Source organism: Pezoporus occidentalis, unplaced genomic scaffold (genome assembly GCF_034315485.1).
Source record: "Pezoporus occidentalis ecotype Australia unplaced genomic scaffold, CSIRO_AGI_Poc_V1 ctg147, whole genome shotgun sequence".
In the NCBI taxonomy this organism is placed as follows: domain Eukaryota; kingdom Metazoa; phylum Chordata; class Aves; order Psittaciformes; family Psittacidae; genus Pezoporus; species Pezoporus occidentalis.
This window is the reverse complement of record NW_026913284.1, coordinates 244820-256957: the sequence shown is the minus strand read 5'-3', so window position 1 is coordinate 256957 and position 12138 is coordinate 244820. Positions and strand designations below refer to the sequence as shown.

At 37.3% G+C, this 12138-nt stretch overlaps 1 protein-coding gene across 1 annotated transcript in view; it reads right to left on the bottom strand.

Annotated features, from left to right (window-relative positions):
• The window catches only part of DNTT (DNA nucleotidylexotransferase), a 109416-nt gene extending 100391 nt beyond the window's left edge, over nucleotides 1-9025 (bottom strand). The window contains exon 1 of the mRNA XM_062610358.1: nucleotides 8781-9025. The gene's annotated coding sequence lies outside the window, so the exon portion shown is untranslated. The remainder of the gene's footprint in view (nucleotides 1-8780) is intronic.
• Between the last annotated feature and the right edge of the window lie 3113 nt (nucleotides 9026-12138).

Genomic DNA, 12138 nt, shown 5'->3' with positions numbered 1-12138 from the left:
TCAAAACCCAACCAGCTCATTTCCAGCTATTGTAGGCTGCTCATATACAAGCTTGATTCAAGCACTATGGAAGTGATACCAATCTCTCACCCAGCTTTCACTGTCCAAAGCAAGTAAGTCAGGTAGGAGGAGCTGGAGAAAATCTCCTGTAGATTTTTGGTACTTAGGCCAGATGACTGATTTACTTACATGAAGCACTAAGGAAAAAATCTTACCCACCAGTCTGTGCTGTGCAGACTCATCAGATAGAACACCTGAAGATAATGTGAGGTGTTGAACACCTCAACAAAACATGCCCAGCACAATAAACTCCAAAGAATGAAGAAGCCATGGGTATAACAACACAGTCATACACGGAATGCATATCAAAATTGTATTGAGAAGAAAAGGTCTGCAGAGGAGCAGACTTATAATAGTGAATATAGTAGACTTCTGTAGTAGTGAAGTACTAAGATTAAAATAATCGTGTAAGATGTAGTCATGTTTTCAAATGTATGCGAAAGTATTACAAGATGTCTCATGTTTTATAGAAGAAAAAGCTTATGTAAGAAAAATGGGACACAATATAGAAACCATATACACTGAATTTACTAAAGAATTATAAGTTGCATATATAAGTGTCATAATCACTGAACCATGCAGTCAACATTGATAAAAATACATTTTGCTAATAGTATGGGTTAGAATCTACAGAAGATTGGTCAGTTAGCCCATTAGCTTCTGTAGGCATCTAATCAAGTGCAAAATGTGTCATATTGCACAACCTGCAGAGTGAAAATCCATGTATATTTTTGTACATTGATAAATCCAGAAAATTCTCTGTTACAATTAATTATACATAGTGCATGTCTTTCCCTTTATGCAGACTCAATGGCTTCCTGGTTACTTATTTCACTGGTATATAGCTTACATGAATACATAAATATTTCTTGATGAAAACTGATAGGGGAAGGTTAAAAGAGCTACCTAAATCAGACTGTAAGAATGGATGTTTCCATGAGCGAGTAAAAAAAAATTATATTTGGAGAGAATATTAGATAATTATATTCTTTACTTCATTGCAGTGAGTGGAAAAAGATGGCTCTGTCCAGGAGACCGGTATCTGAGTAGAAAAGATTTGGTGATGGCAAGGAAGTAGGCATATATATAGAGGGTATATGATACAGGACATTAACAAATACCCTAAATAGCTATTCTCTGGTAGACATTGTCAAATAAAAGTTGAAAGGTATCCAAAATATCTTTAGAGCATTCGCATTTAACTGCAAATTATGTATGTATGCATAGAAAATCATTTTGCCAAAGTATTAAAGTTACAGTTCTAAACAGTTAGATGTAGTAATTGTTCGGGCAAACACTCTAACTTTAGCAACCATTTATACATATTCTCTTCACTACCTACTAGTCAAAACCAACAGACAACAAAACACAAACCCCACCAGTCATTGTGGTGAGGTACAAAGCCATAGCACGCACTCCCTACTGCTCCATAGCAAACCACCACACAAGATCACCTCGTGCTACTTCCACAGGTGCGATACCACAAGCAATATACAGCACAAATACCAGTGTAAACAAATAGCAGTATAACGCAGAAGGGTGAAGATGAGGGCCAGAAACCGAAGACAACTGGTTTAAAGGACTATTAAGGAAAAAAGAGTACTGGCAGTATCTCTTCAGTCACATTCAGTCCTACCATATGTATTTGTTTTCATAAGATGTTCTCAAGGCTATTTTACATTAATTAGCATGGCAATTTGGCAAATTCATTGAGTAAATATTATTAGGAAAATAACAAGACATTAAATTTCTAGAAATAAACGACTTCAAATTTGTAGTACATATAAGAGATAGAGTTACTATTTGTTACCACCTTGTCCCTCACAACCCAATACTGGGCATTTGACATGAAAACTTACAGTTCAGCCTCTCTGCAACATGTCTGAGCCAAAAGAAGTCAATTGCTGCACCTGACTCTGTAAACCATGAATGAAAACTTAAAAAACCTTGTTCTTGCAAAGCCTGATCCATCTGAGGTTAGAAGAACCAGCTGAGAAGATGCATAATTAATATGATAGAGACAGTTGCTTTATGACTTACCTTTCAGAAAAGGATATACAGCCTCCTTAGTTATCTCCAGAGCAAAAAAAAAAGAAAAAAAAAATATAGCAATACAGTGGTTGCTCAGGTTTTCTTTTCTTGTTAAATTTGGGAATATTCTCTCATTGCAGCAATGACTGAAGGTCTGTCCTGTTGCTTTCTTTCCCAAGAAGGCACATTTTACAGGCATCCTTTTAAATGGATACATTAAAAATCCTCAGCTTTCAGATTGCTTCAGAATTATTATAAACTGTATACACCTGAGCGGTTATATATCACTTTTCACACTAATTCATGCTGAATATGCCTGAAAAGTAATTGATACTCTCCCTATTCCTCACATTTCAAAATAGGCACATATGTATATTTAAGTGGCATACTCGGCACTCTTGAGGTTTTTTATTTTCACAGGTGACTAGAAGCACCAAACTCATTCACCTTCCACTTAGATCACTGCTTTTCAAACTTTTTCAGCTTTCAGCTTTCACATAACATTTTTCCAGGTTAGTCCTAGGACTCAAATACCACTAGCTTAAGCCCTACATGTTTAAGAAAGCCTATGTTGCAAATTATTAGGAAGCAATCCTGTTTTCCCCAGATATAAGTACCTGGCCCCATAATCTTTTGAGATACTGTCTTAACTCTGTGCCTGAAACATAAATTTCAGCCCACCTGTATGCAGACCTTGAACTGAGGAACTGCTTTTGTTCCCACTTGTAAATGTAGGGGCATGACCAAAGTAGTGTCAACCCAAAATTAATGGCAATGGCTTCTGCAGGATCTGATAAGCTAGTTAGGACTGTACTGAGACCAAATTTAGTGCGTACTCTTACATGATTTTACCTCATGGGCCATGATATTTTGTATAATAAATATTGCTTCTGTGTATTCATAGAATCATAGAATAGTTAGGGTTGGAAAGGACCTTAAGATCATCTAGTTCCAACCCCTTTGCTATGGCAAGGACACCTCGCACTAAACCATGCCACCCAAGGCTCTGTCCAACCTGGCCTTGAACACCCCCAGGGATGGAGCATTCACAACTTCCCTGGGCAACCCATTCCAGTGCATCATCACCCTAACAGGAAAGAATTTCCTCCTTATATCCAATCTAAACTTCCCCTGTTTAAGTTTTAAGCTGTTACCCCTTGTCCTATCACTACAGTCCCTAATGAAGAGTCCCTCCCCAGCATCCCTATAGGCCCCCTTCAGATACTGGAAGGCTGCTATGAGGTCTCCATGCAGCCTTCTCTTCTCCAGGCTGAACAGAATTGACCAATGTTTTGGATAAAGGTTATGTCTAAAGCTGAAAGAGACAAAAGGGAATAATAAAGGGTTTTGGTAGGTTCAGAAATACATATTAGGGTTTGAGTTTGTACTTAGCCAGAGGTGTTCAATTTGGCTACAATCGATGGCAGCAAGGATAATCTTGGATTTAGGGCAGCTGAGGTAAGAATGCCTAAACTTAGTATAAGGGCTAGAGTCCAGATCTCAACAAGTTCAGATAATGTATACATAGATATAAGTATCAAAGGATTTAGTCTAGTGCAGGGTCAGCAGCCTTAATTCCTTATGAGTGATGCAATGTATCCATATCAACAATCAGGTTAGGATAATTATTAAGTTTTGGGAAACAGAGCACATTTGCCTATGTTTTAGACTGTCTAGAAATTAGACTATTGATTTGAGCACAGATGAGAGCAAGGGTCTGAAACCTGTGCTTGGCATTTGTCTGAAAGGAATAATTTTCCAACATTAATGAACAGGTTAAATCTTTAGAGTTCAGAGTGCAGTAGAGTTAAGAGTTTAATTCAATAGGATCCCAGGGCCTATATCTAAATGGACTGATGGGCTAGCAATTCTGGGCATGTGTACAGTATTAGGGTAGCAGGGGTCAGGATTACTGGGATTATTTATCCACACTGCCAAAAGGGTTTATGGCTAATTAATTCCTATGCAAATTATGAAGATTTCCTGTTTGTTTAAGTGTGTTATATGTGGGGAGGTAACAGCTGTGTTTGGGCTAACAGCATTTGACAGACTGGAGTCAGACCTGACTTAAAAGAAGCCACCTGGCTTGGTTTTGTGGTCATACAGGAAATAATTTCCCTCTGCAGAGCTCTTGGCTGAGCTTTTGCACCTCTTCTCTGTTTAATCTGACTCTAACCCTTTTTTCATCCTGTAAAGTGACCCTATTAGGCCCCAATTTAAATAAAATTCTAGGCCAAATTAGTACATTCAGGTTCATAGAATCATAGAATTAACATTAACATTAACATAGAATTAACAGGTTCATAGAATCATGGAGTATTTCCAGGGTTGGAAAGGACCTTAAGATCATCTAGTTCCAATGCCCCTGTCATGGGCAGGGACACCTCACACTAAACCACGTCACCCAAGACTCCATCCAACCTGGCCTTGAACACTGCCAGGGATGGAGCATTCAGTGCCTGACCACCCTCACAGTAAAGAACTTCTTGCTTGTATCTAACCTAAACTACCCCTTGTCCTATTGCTACAGCCGCTAATGAAGAATCCCTCCCCAGAACCCCTGCAGGCCCCCTTCAGATACTGGAAGGCTGCTATGAGGTCTCCACACAGCTTTCCCTTCTCCAGGCTAAACAGCCCCAACTTTCTCAGCCTGTCTTAATATGGCAAGTTAGCAAGCCTCTTCTAATAAACACAGAACACACGTGGTGTAGGAATGCAAGCAGGTAAAGAAAGCTTTTTCAGTTCATTTGCTGGACAATTGTTGAAAGAAACATTTCTTTCACTAGAAAAGGCATAACATTTTCCATGAAATGAAATTAAAATGTTTCTCTGTGATTGAAATTGCTCTTTCAACCGAAAATGAAACTCCTTCTATTAGTTATCCAAAAATATCCACATTCAGTTTAGGTCGAACAATGTTCTTCATTTGATATGAAGCTGGTCAACATAAAGCAATTTCAGAACACTTGTTTTCCTAATTCCGTATTATATTTTTCAATCTTAGGGCCATTTTTAGTTTAAAATACCATTTTTAAATGAGAAGAAAAAGAAGGCGCCTCACTCTGCTTCTAACATCAATTGGCTTATCTTAAGTTTCATAAACATCAAATCTTAAATGGACAAAAGCAACAGGAAACTTGGAATAACTGGTTCCATATCTTGGATCTCTGGCTTTTGTTAAATTTCATAACAGCACTGAAAAATGTTTGTGGTAGGGTGTGGTTTTGGTTTGTTTATTTTTAAAACATATGCTATTGTTGCAACCATTCCTTTAACTATGATCTTGATTTTTAATAGTCATATTTTGGTGCATCAAGACAAGCCATAATGGGATATCCTTAGACTCAGATATATTTAGACCAATATCGAATTATATGCAGCTATCTTGATAAATTCAAGCTCTCACCAGTAATACATGGCAGAAGTGATCCGTCACCTTTGTCAATTTCCGTGCAGCCAGACTGTGGCAAATTTTCAAAAACTGGAAACTTTTTATGAACTATATATTTTAGTTCAATCACAGCCATAGGACATAAAGCAAGAATTTGTTTACATAATTTCTGTAATGCAAAAGGTCACACTATGATGATTGTTAGTCACTTGCAACCTTAATGCCTATGAATTTATGAATCTCTATTTGAAGCCCTTGTGAAAAAGAAGACTAAGATGCGTACTGTCACTTCTACACCGAGTAGTTTCCATTTTCATTCCTGGTTTAAGGCCATCTTCTGGATTATTTCTGCTTCAGCTAGTATAACTAAATCAAATAGATGGCAAAATCTTGTGTTTAAATAAGGGATTCATTTAAGATTTTCAAAACTCTAAGTAGGTAAACAAGAGTTCAGTAAGAGCTAGGGAAGAGCTGTGCTCTTTACTCTGCAAGTGGTGCAGAAAAATGTATTTTGTGCCTGTGTACTGGTGTGTACATACATGTATGCACATTTCACTTCTATGAATGTGAAAAACATTTTGTCTGTATTGAGTAGGCCAAACGCTTGAAGTTGAAAACAACTTATGATTCAGTCGGTGCTACTTTATTGGATACAGCCATTCTATATCACCAAAGATTCCAGAGAGCAGTTTTTTCCTGAGGGATTCAGGGATTGAAGGGGTATGTTTAATCTGGGGCACATTTTCTTTCCATCTATTTCTTACTATACTATCCAGGCAAGAATATTATACCATAATATTTTGCATAATACCTGAACATAGTCCATGTTTTTTTGACACTTAATTAAATTCTAGTCTGATTACTTGTTTGACCCTTATTTTCGTGACAGTAATATCCATATATGTTTAATTTCTTCCTTCATGAGATTTGTTCTAGCTGTACATTCTTCTGGAACTAATCTCATAGTTTTTAATTTAAGCTTGTAAGCCAAGTCATGCTGCCCATGAAGTGGAAATAAATCAAGCAAAAGACTTTTTTTTTTTAAGCCAGATTCCAGCATTAGATCTAGCAATATTTTGTCCAGCAAATGTATGAACAGTGAACTAAAATGGAGAAAGAATTGCTCAATGCATTATTCAGATTAACTATTTCGGTGCAAAGGGATGATGATTTTACATAAGAACAACTCTGTGCTAAGAACAGCTCAGCTAAATTCCAACATTTTCATGATCACTAGGTTTGGTGGGAAAGGGAAGAAATGTCAAATGCTCAAACAGTTCACCTGAGAAAGGAACGTGACCTACTGCCCCTGACTGAGAACACACTTCGTTTCCCCTAAACACAAACTCACCAGCAAGAAACAATAATACTTTCAAAAAATGCAACAACTCTCTTTCACTCATTGTTAAGACAGAAATTTCTTTCCAGACTTTGGCCATTTTCAGAGACAGTTCAATTGAGATTAAGGTATCTTTTCCAATATACTGTTGACACATTTCTTTGAACTTGACTTACTGAAGCATGAAAATGTACATGGAATGTCAGTGTTCAATATCACTTATTCCCAATTCTCTAACTCAGAAATCACTGTTTAATCAATCCAAAGCAGAGAGAAAATCCATTAGGCTTACAATCAATGGCTGTATATCATCTTCAAATAAAGCCTTCATTTAAGACCTCATTTCAAACTGAACAAACATTAAGTCCTAAAATGATATAATCAGCAAATATCTATTCACCAGAAGTGTATCAAAGCCAGAATTTGTCATAACCCAATACATTTTCTATTTACAAGATGATGTATATACATTGGGAATATTCACCTTGGCAGACAAATGAGAAGGTGAAATTGAGCACTTTAATACTTCTTTTCATATGCTTGTTGCAATAAAGATCAGATTTTGAAAATATCTTCTAGAGTTGCCACAATATTTCATTTATGCAGGTACAGTGAGAGTCTGTTGCACACCTGTACAGAGCAAAGTTCTGGCATTGTATTTGTTATATTTCCACTGCTGACAAATAGGGGAAACTTACAAATTCTGCCTAACTTTGGTAATTATGACTTGCTTAAATTATATGAATAGCACTTGAGAAGAATACAAAAATTCCCAAATAAAAGGCAAATTGGAACAGGTTTCCCAGAGAAGTTGTGAATGCCTCATCCCTGGAAATGTTCAAGGCCAGGTTGGATGGCACTTTGAGCAACTTGGTCTAGTGGAAGGTGACTCTGCCTGTGGCAGGGAGTTTGAGAGTTTGGAACCGGATGTTCTTTAACGTCTCTTCCAACCCAAACCATTCCACATTATGATTCTATGATATTTTCCTTCGAAAGTGTGGCATTATTCTACTGTTGTATTCCACATAGAATTTGCTAGGATAAACTAACAGTCAGCTATCAAGTTAAGCCCCCTTGATGCTAAGTGTCAGTTAGCAAAAACAATACAATCCTATATCTTGACATTAATCTGCACCGGTTTTTATCCTCAGATCTCAAAACAAACCAATGAGCTGCCAACTATCTGACAGCTGCAAGTGTCTCCTGTATGAATGTGTACTATGGGCTAGATTCCTATCTCTGTAACAATAAAAGGTCTCTTAGTAAACAACATCAACATACAAGAAGTGCACCAACTCTCTATGGAAAAATTACAAATAGAACCTATGTTTACTGCATAAATATAGGGGGAAAATGAAAGGGTAATTTTGTATGTGTAAATATTCAAAATTTTACACTTAATAAATTGACCATCCAATTAAATATATGAAGAAACTACTCCTTTCCAAGTGACCAAAAAACACCGCTCCATTTTTTAAAAATAATTATACTGGTTCTGGTTCAGTAAAGCATTTGATTTTACATACACATGGTGTGACTTGATTATTTTGAGTCTAAAGATCTGACAAAGTCATCTTTTACAAAATTGATTTTCATTGTCAACAAGAGTTGATTACCTAGATTCAGCAACCGCCTTGCATGAAAACTGCTTTCAGACTCTATGCAGGAGCTCTAACAATTCAATGTATTTAAGTACGCCCCCTTATGGTCTTTTACAACATGGCATTGTAATCTTTGCATGCCTCTTGATTAAGGGTTACAATCTCATGCACACTGTATATATATCATTAGAGTTAAGCTAAGCCTATAGCATTGCAACTCATCTTAGAAACTGCTTTGTTCAATTATTCTGTGATAACAGATGTCTGTAACTGCAGAAAGTATGCTGATATCTGAAAAGTTATTCAACCAGTGAAATGCAGTTACCAATCCCTTCATTTCTTTTTACTTCCAACTCACCTTCGCAAAACTCTTTGAAAAACATTCATTAACAGCAATGCGATTTCACCACCTTTGTGCTGTGTCAGTCCAGCAAAGTGCTCTTCTCTCTTGCAGTCTTCAGAATTCAGTTGGTAACTTCAAATAAAGGCAAGTTCTAACTTCTTACAGAAGATCCTGTAAGGTTAAGCAAAGTACATGAAGGATTAAGACCCTCTCTGAAAATAAACAACACTTTCTATGATTCAAGTTCTTTTCCCTGAACTTTAACTGAATAGTTCTAGGGTCATTTTGATAAAAATTTGCTGAAAGGCATCCTTTCTGATAGTGCTTTTATCTTTGCTTACTCAGTTTAGAAAAATGAGGGGGTTTATCTGTGATGGATTTGCAATTTAAATCTCTAAACAAAATAATCAGATTAACAATTTTCTGCAGTATATTTTGTGAGAGTGAATGATAAAAGAAAATATGTATTTAGAAGATTTATTAGAACACTCCAAGTGTGTGAACAGCCCAACAGATGCAGTCCACCGAAGAATTAGACAAAAACCTACTAATATCCCCCCACCAAAAAATAAGCCTCAATACTGACATTCCCTCATAACATTCAATAAATAGTTCCCAGTACTATTTTAATCTCCTCTGGGAGCAAAGAGAGAATCTAAAGATCCATTGTCTACAAGCACATTAAAGGATGCACAAGAATCAAACAGTGGGGGGTCACCTCTATTCAAGAAGCTCACTTGGTTTTGCTTTCCAAGTTTCCAAATTCATACCCACAAAATAAATTCTCCTGTTATGTAAAAATTTTACAAGTAGGTCTTAAAGAAAGTGGCTACCCTCTGAAGCAGGGAGGGTTATTCCTGTCAACTTTTCTCCTAAACTCTTCTATTGTTAGGAAGATATCAAATATCACTGAAAGTTTATATTAAATGCTACATTTCAACTTTTCTCTGAGATGGATTGTGTTCGGACAGAGTCTACTTTTGTAGGATGGATGCTCTAGAATTCTCCTATATGAGGTTGCACAGAAATACATGTAAGAGTTTCTAAAACTGAAGTTAATAGCCAAAACTAATTGTATTTTCTTACCAGTTCTAGGTAGTACAGGCAAGGATGCTTGTGTTAGAGTATTAAATGCCATAAATACAAAGGCTGTGCCTTTCAGACACGGTGAACAAAGAAAGAAAGCCGCTTTTCCACAATAAAACCACCTTATTGTTGAGATGTTTCTAATCTTTCAAAAGAGGGAAAAACCCCAACTCCCACAGACAGTTTGCAATCTCAAAGCAGACAAAATGAGAGAAATTCAGAGAAAAAAAGGGAAGCAGAAAGATAATCCTTATTAACATATTGCTTTACATCAAAATGAGGGGTCTTTTTCTTCAGACAGCTTTCTGTCACTAGCAGGGTGGAAGTCAGTCTTTCAGAGAGCCAGCCAAAGCTGGCCACCACATGCCTCCTAGGATATACCTTCCCCTCTCAGAAATCCATAACCAGAGTTGTGTAGGAGTGATGCGTTTCAACCTACTTTTGTTTCTTGACACCTGATACTTGAGAAGCAAGTATGTTTGCTCTCAAGTTTCCTCAGATACAGATATGAAATATAAAGAAGACTACCCTAAGACTAACCTAAGAAAACCAGGGATATCTCACCCTAAACCATGTCACCCAAGGCTTTGTCCAGCCTGGCCTTGAACACCGCCAAGGATGGAGCATTCATAACTTCCTTGGGCAACCCATTCAGTGCCTCACCACCCTGACAGTAAAGAACTTCCTCCTTATATCCAATCTAAACTTCCCCTGTTTAAGTTTTAACCCATTACCCCTTGTCCTGTCACTACAGTCCCTAATGAAGAGTTCCTCCCCAACATCCCTATAGGCCCCCTTCAGATACTGGAAGGCTGCTATGAGGTCTCCACACAGCCTTCTCTTCTCCAGGCTGAACAGCCACAGCCTTCTCAGCTTCTCTTCATACAGGAGGTGCTCCAGCTCCCTGATCATCCTTGTGATCCTCCTCTGGACTTGCTCGAACACCACCATTCACCACTGATGGAAAACAGGAGGCTCCTATTTCCACTGCTGTTCAGTTTACTGTCTTGCAAGCCCAGTAATGGAGCATATGGGAAATCAAAAGCAGGGGAGGATCTGAATAAAACTGTAATTGAGATAGTCTCCACCTGAGTAGTAGCTCATCCTCCATCTTATCTGATAAAACAGCAGTGTTCTTAAATACATCAACATTACATAAATCAATTATACTGGAAACTGAAGAAGGCATTTTGCACCAGAAAGTCTTGCTGTAAATAAAGCTTAGCCAGTGCATTTATTTCCTACATTGCTTCAAAGTACATTCGTCATTTGAGATATATCATTCCCACGACAATGGGATCACAAGGAATCATGGTATCACAATGTTAAACCAAGCAGACAGAATGTCAGCTGTGCAAACTGGCAAGTGTATCATTTAACCAGAGATCAAGAGGGAAAATCTGAAGGTCAGAAATATAATATTTATAACAACGTCAGTAGATAGATGCATGCTGAATACCTCATATCTACATCCTTAAAAAGCTTGTAAGAGGAATGTTTACGACACATGAGAGCAGCTGTTACTGGAGTTTTCTCCATTTGGTTGCAACATGCATGGATATTGAGCCCAGCATTCCCTAGCATATTCCCTAGAAATAGCAAAAATTTTGAGATATATTTTAATGTCACTTTTTGTCATGCAAAACATACACAAGTAGCAGTTAGCTACTACTGTCATTCTCACTAATTCCAACTCGTACCACAAAACTGCCCTTTGGTACATCCCACCTAATTGTATTTAGAAGACCCAGCATTTTTTAAATAGGCAATATATATTTCTTCGGAAATAAACATAATTAGCATGGCTTCTGCCTTTGGAAGAGAGAAGAATAACAACTGAAATAACTCTGTACTGTCACCAATTCCTACTGCAACAGCCAACTTTGGCACTGCGCAAAGAATATACGTGTGAGAATAATTGCAGCTTTTCTTCAGTGTCTCTATGACAAATGAACTGGAGATGCTAAAGCTATAGAAGAAAGGCTGACAAAAGCAAAAGCTAGTTAACAGGAAAAATGGAAAACGCATTAACATAACCATAATAAATTCTGCATGTATGCAGCATACAACCATAGAAGAATCCTCCAGATTTGGTGTGTGAAGAATTTGACACTGAATCCTTGTTCCTTCCATATCTTTCTTGTTATTATAAGATCGCTCTACCTAGAACTAATTCACATAGTATCATGCTGATAGAGAGGTTTGATGACATTACCATTACCTAATGATAAACAAAGGAGCTAGAATAAAAGGTTATGAAATTATTGAGTTTCAGTTTTGTGACTCA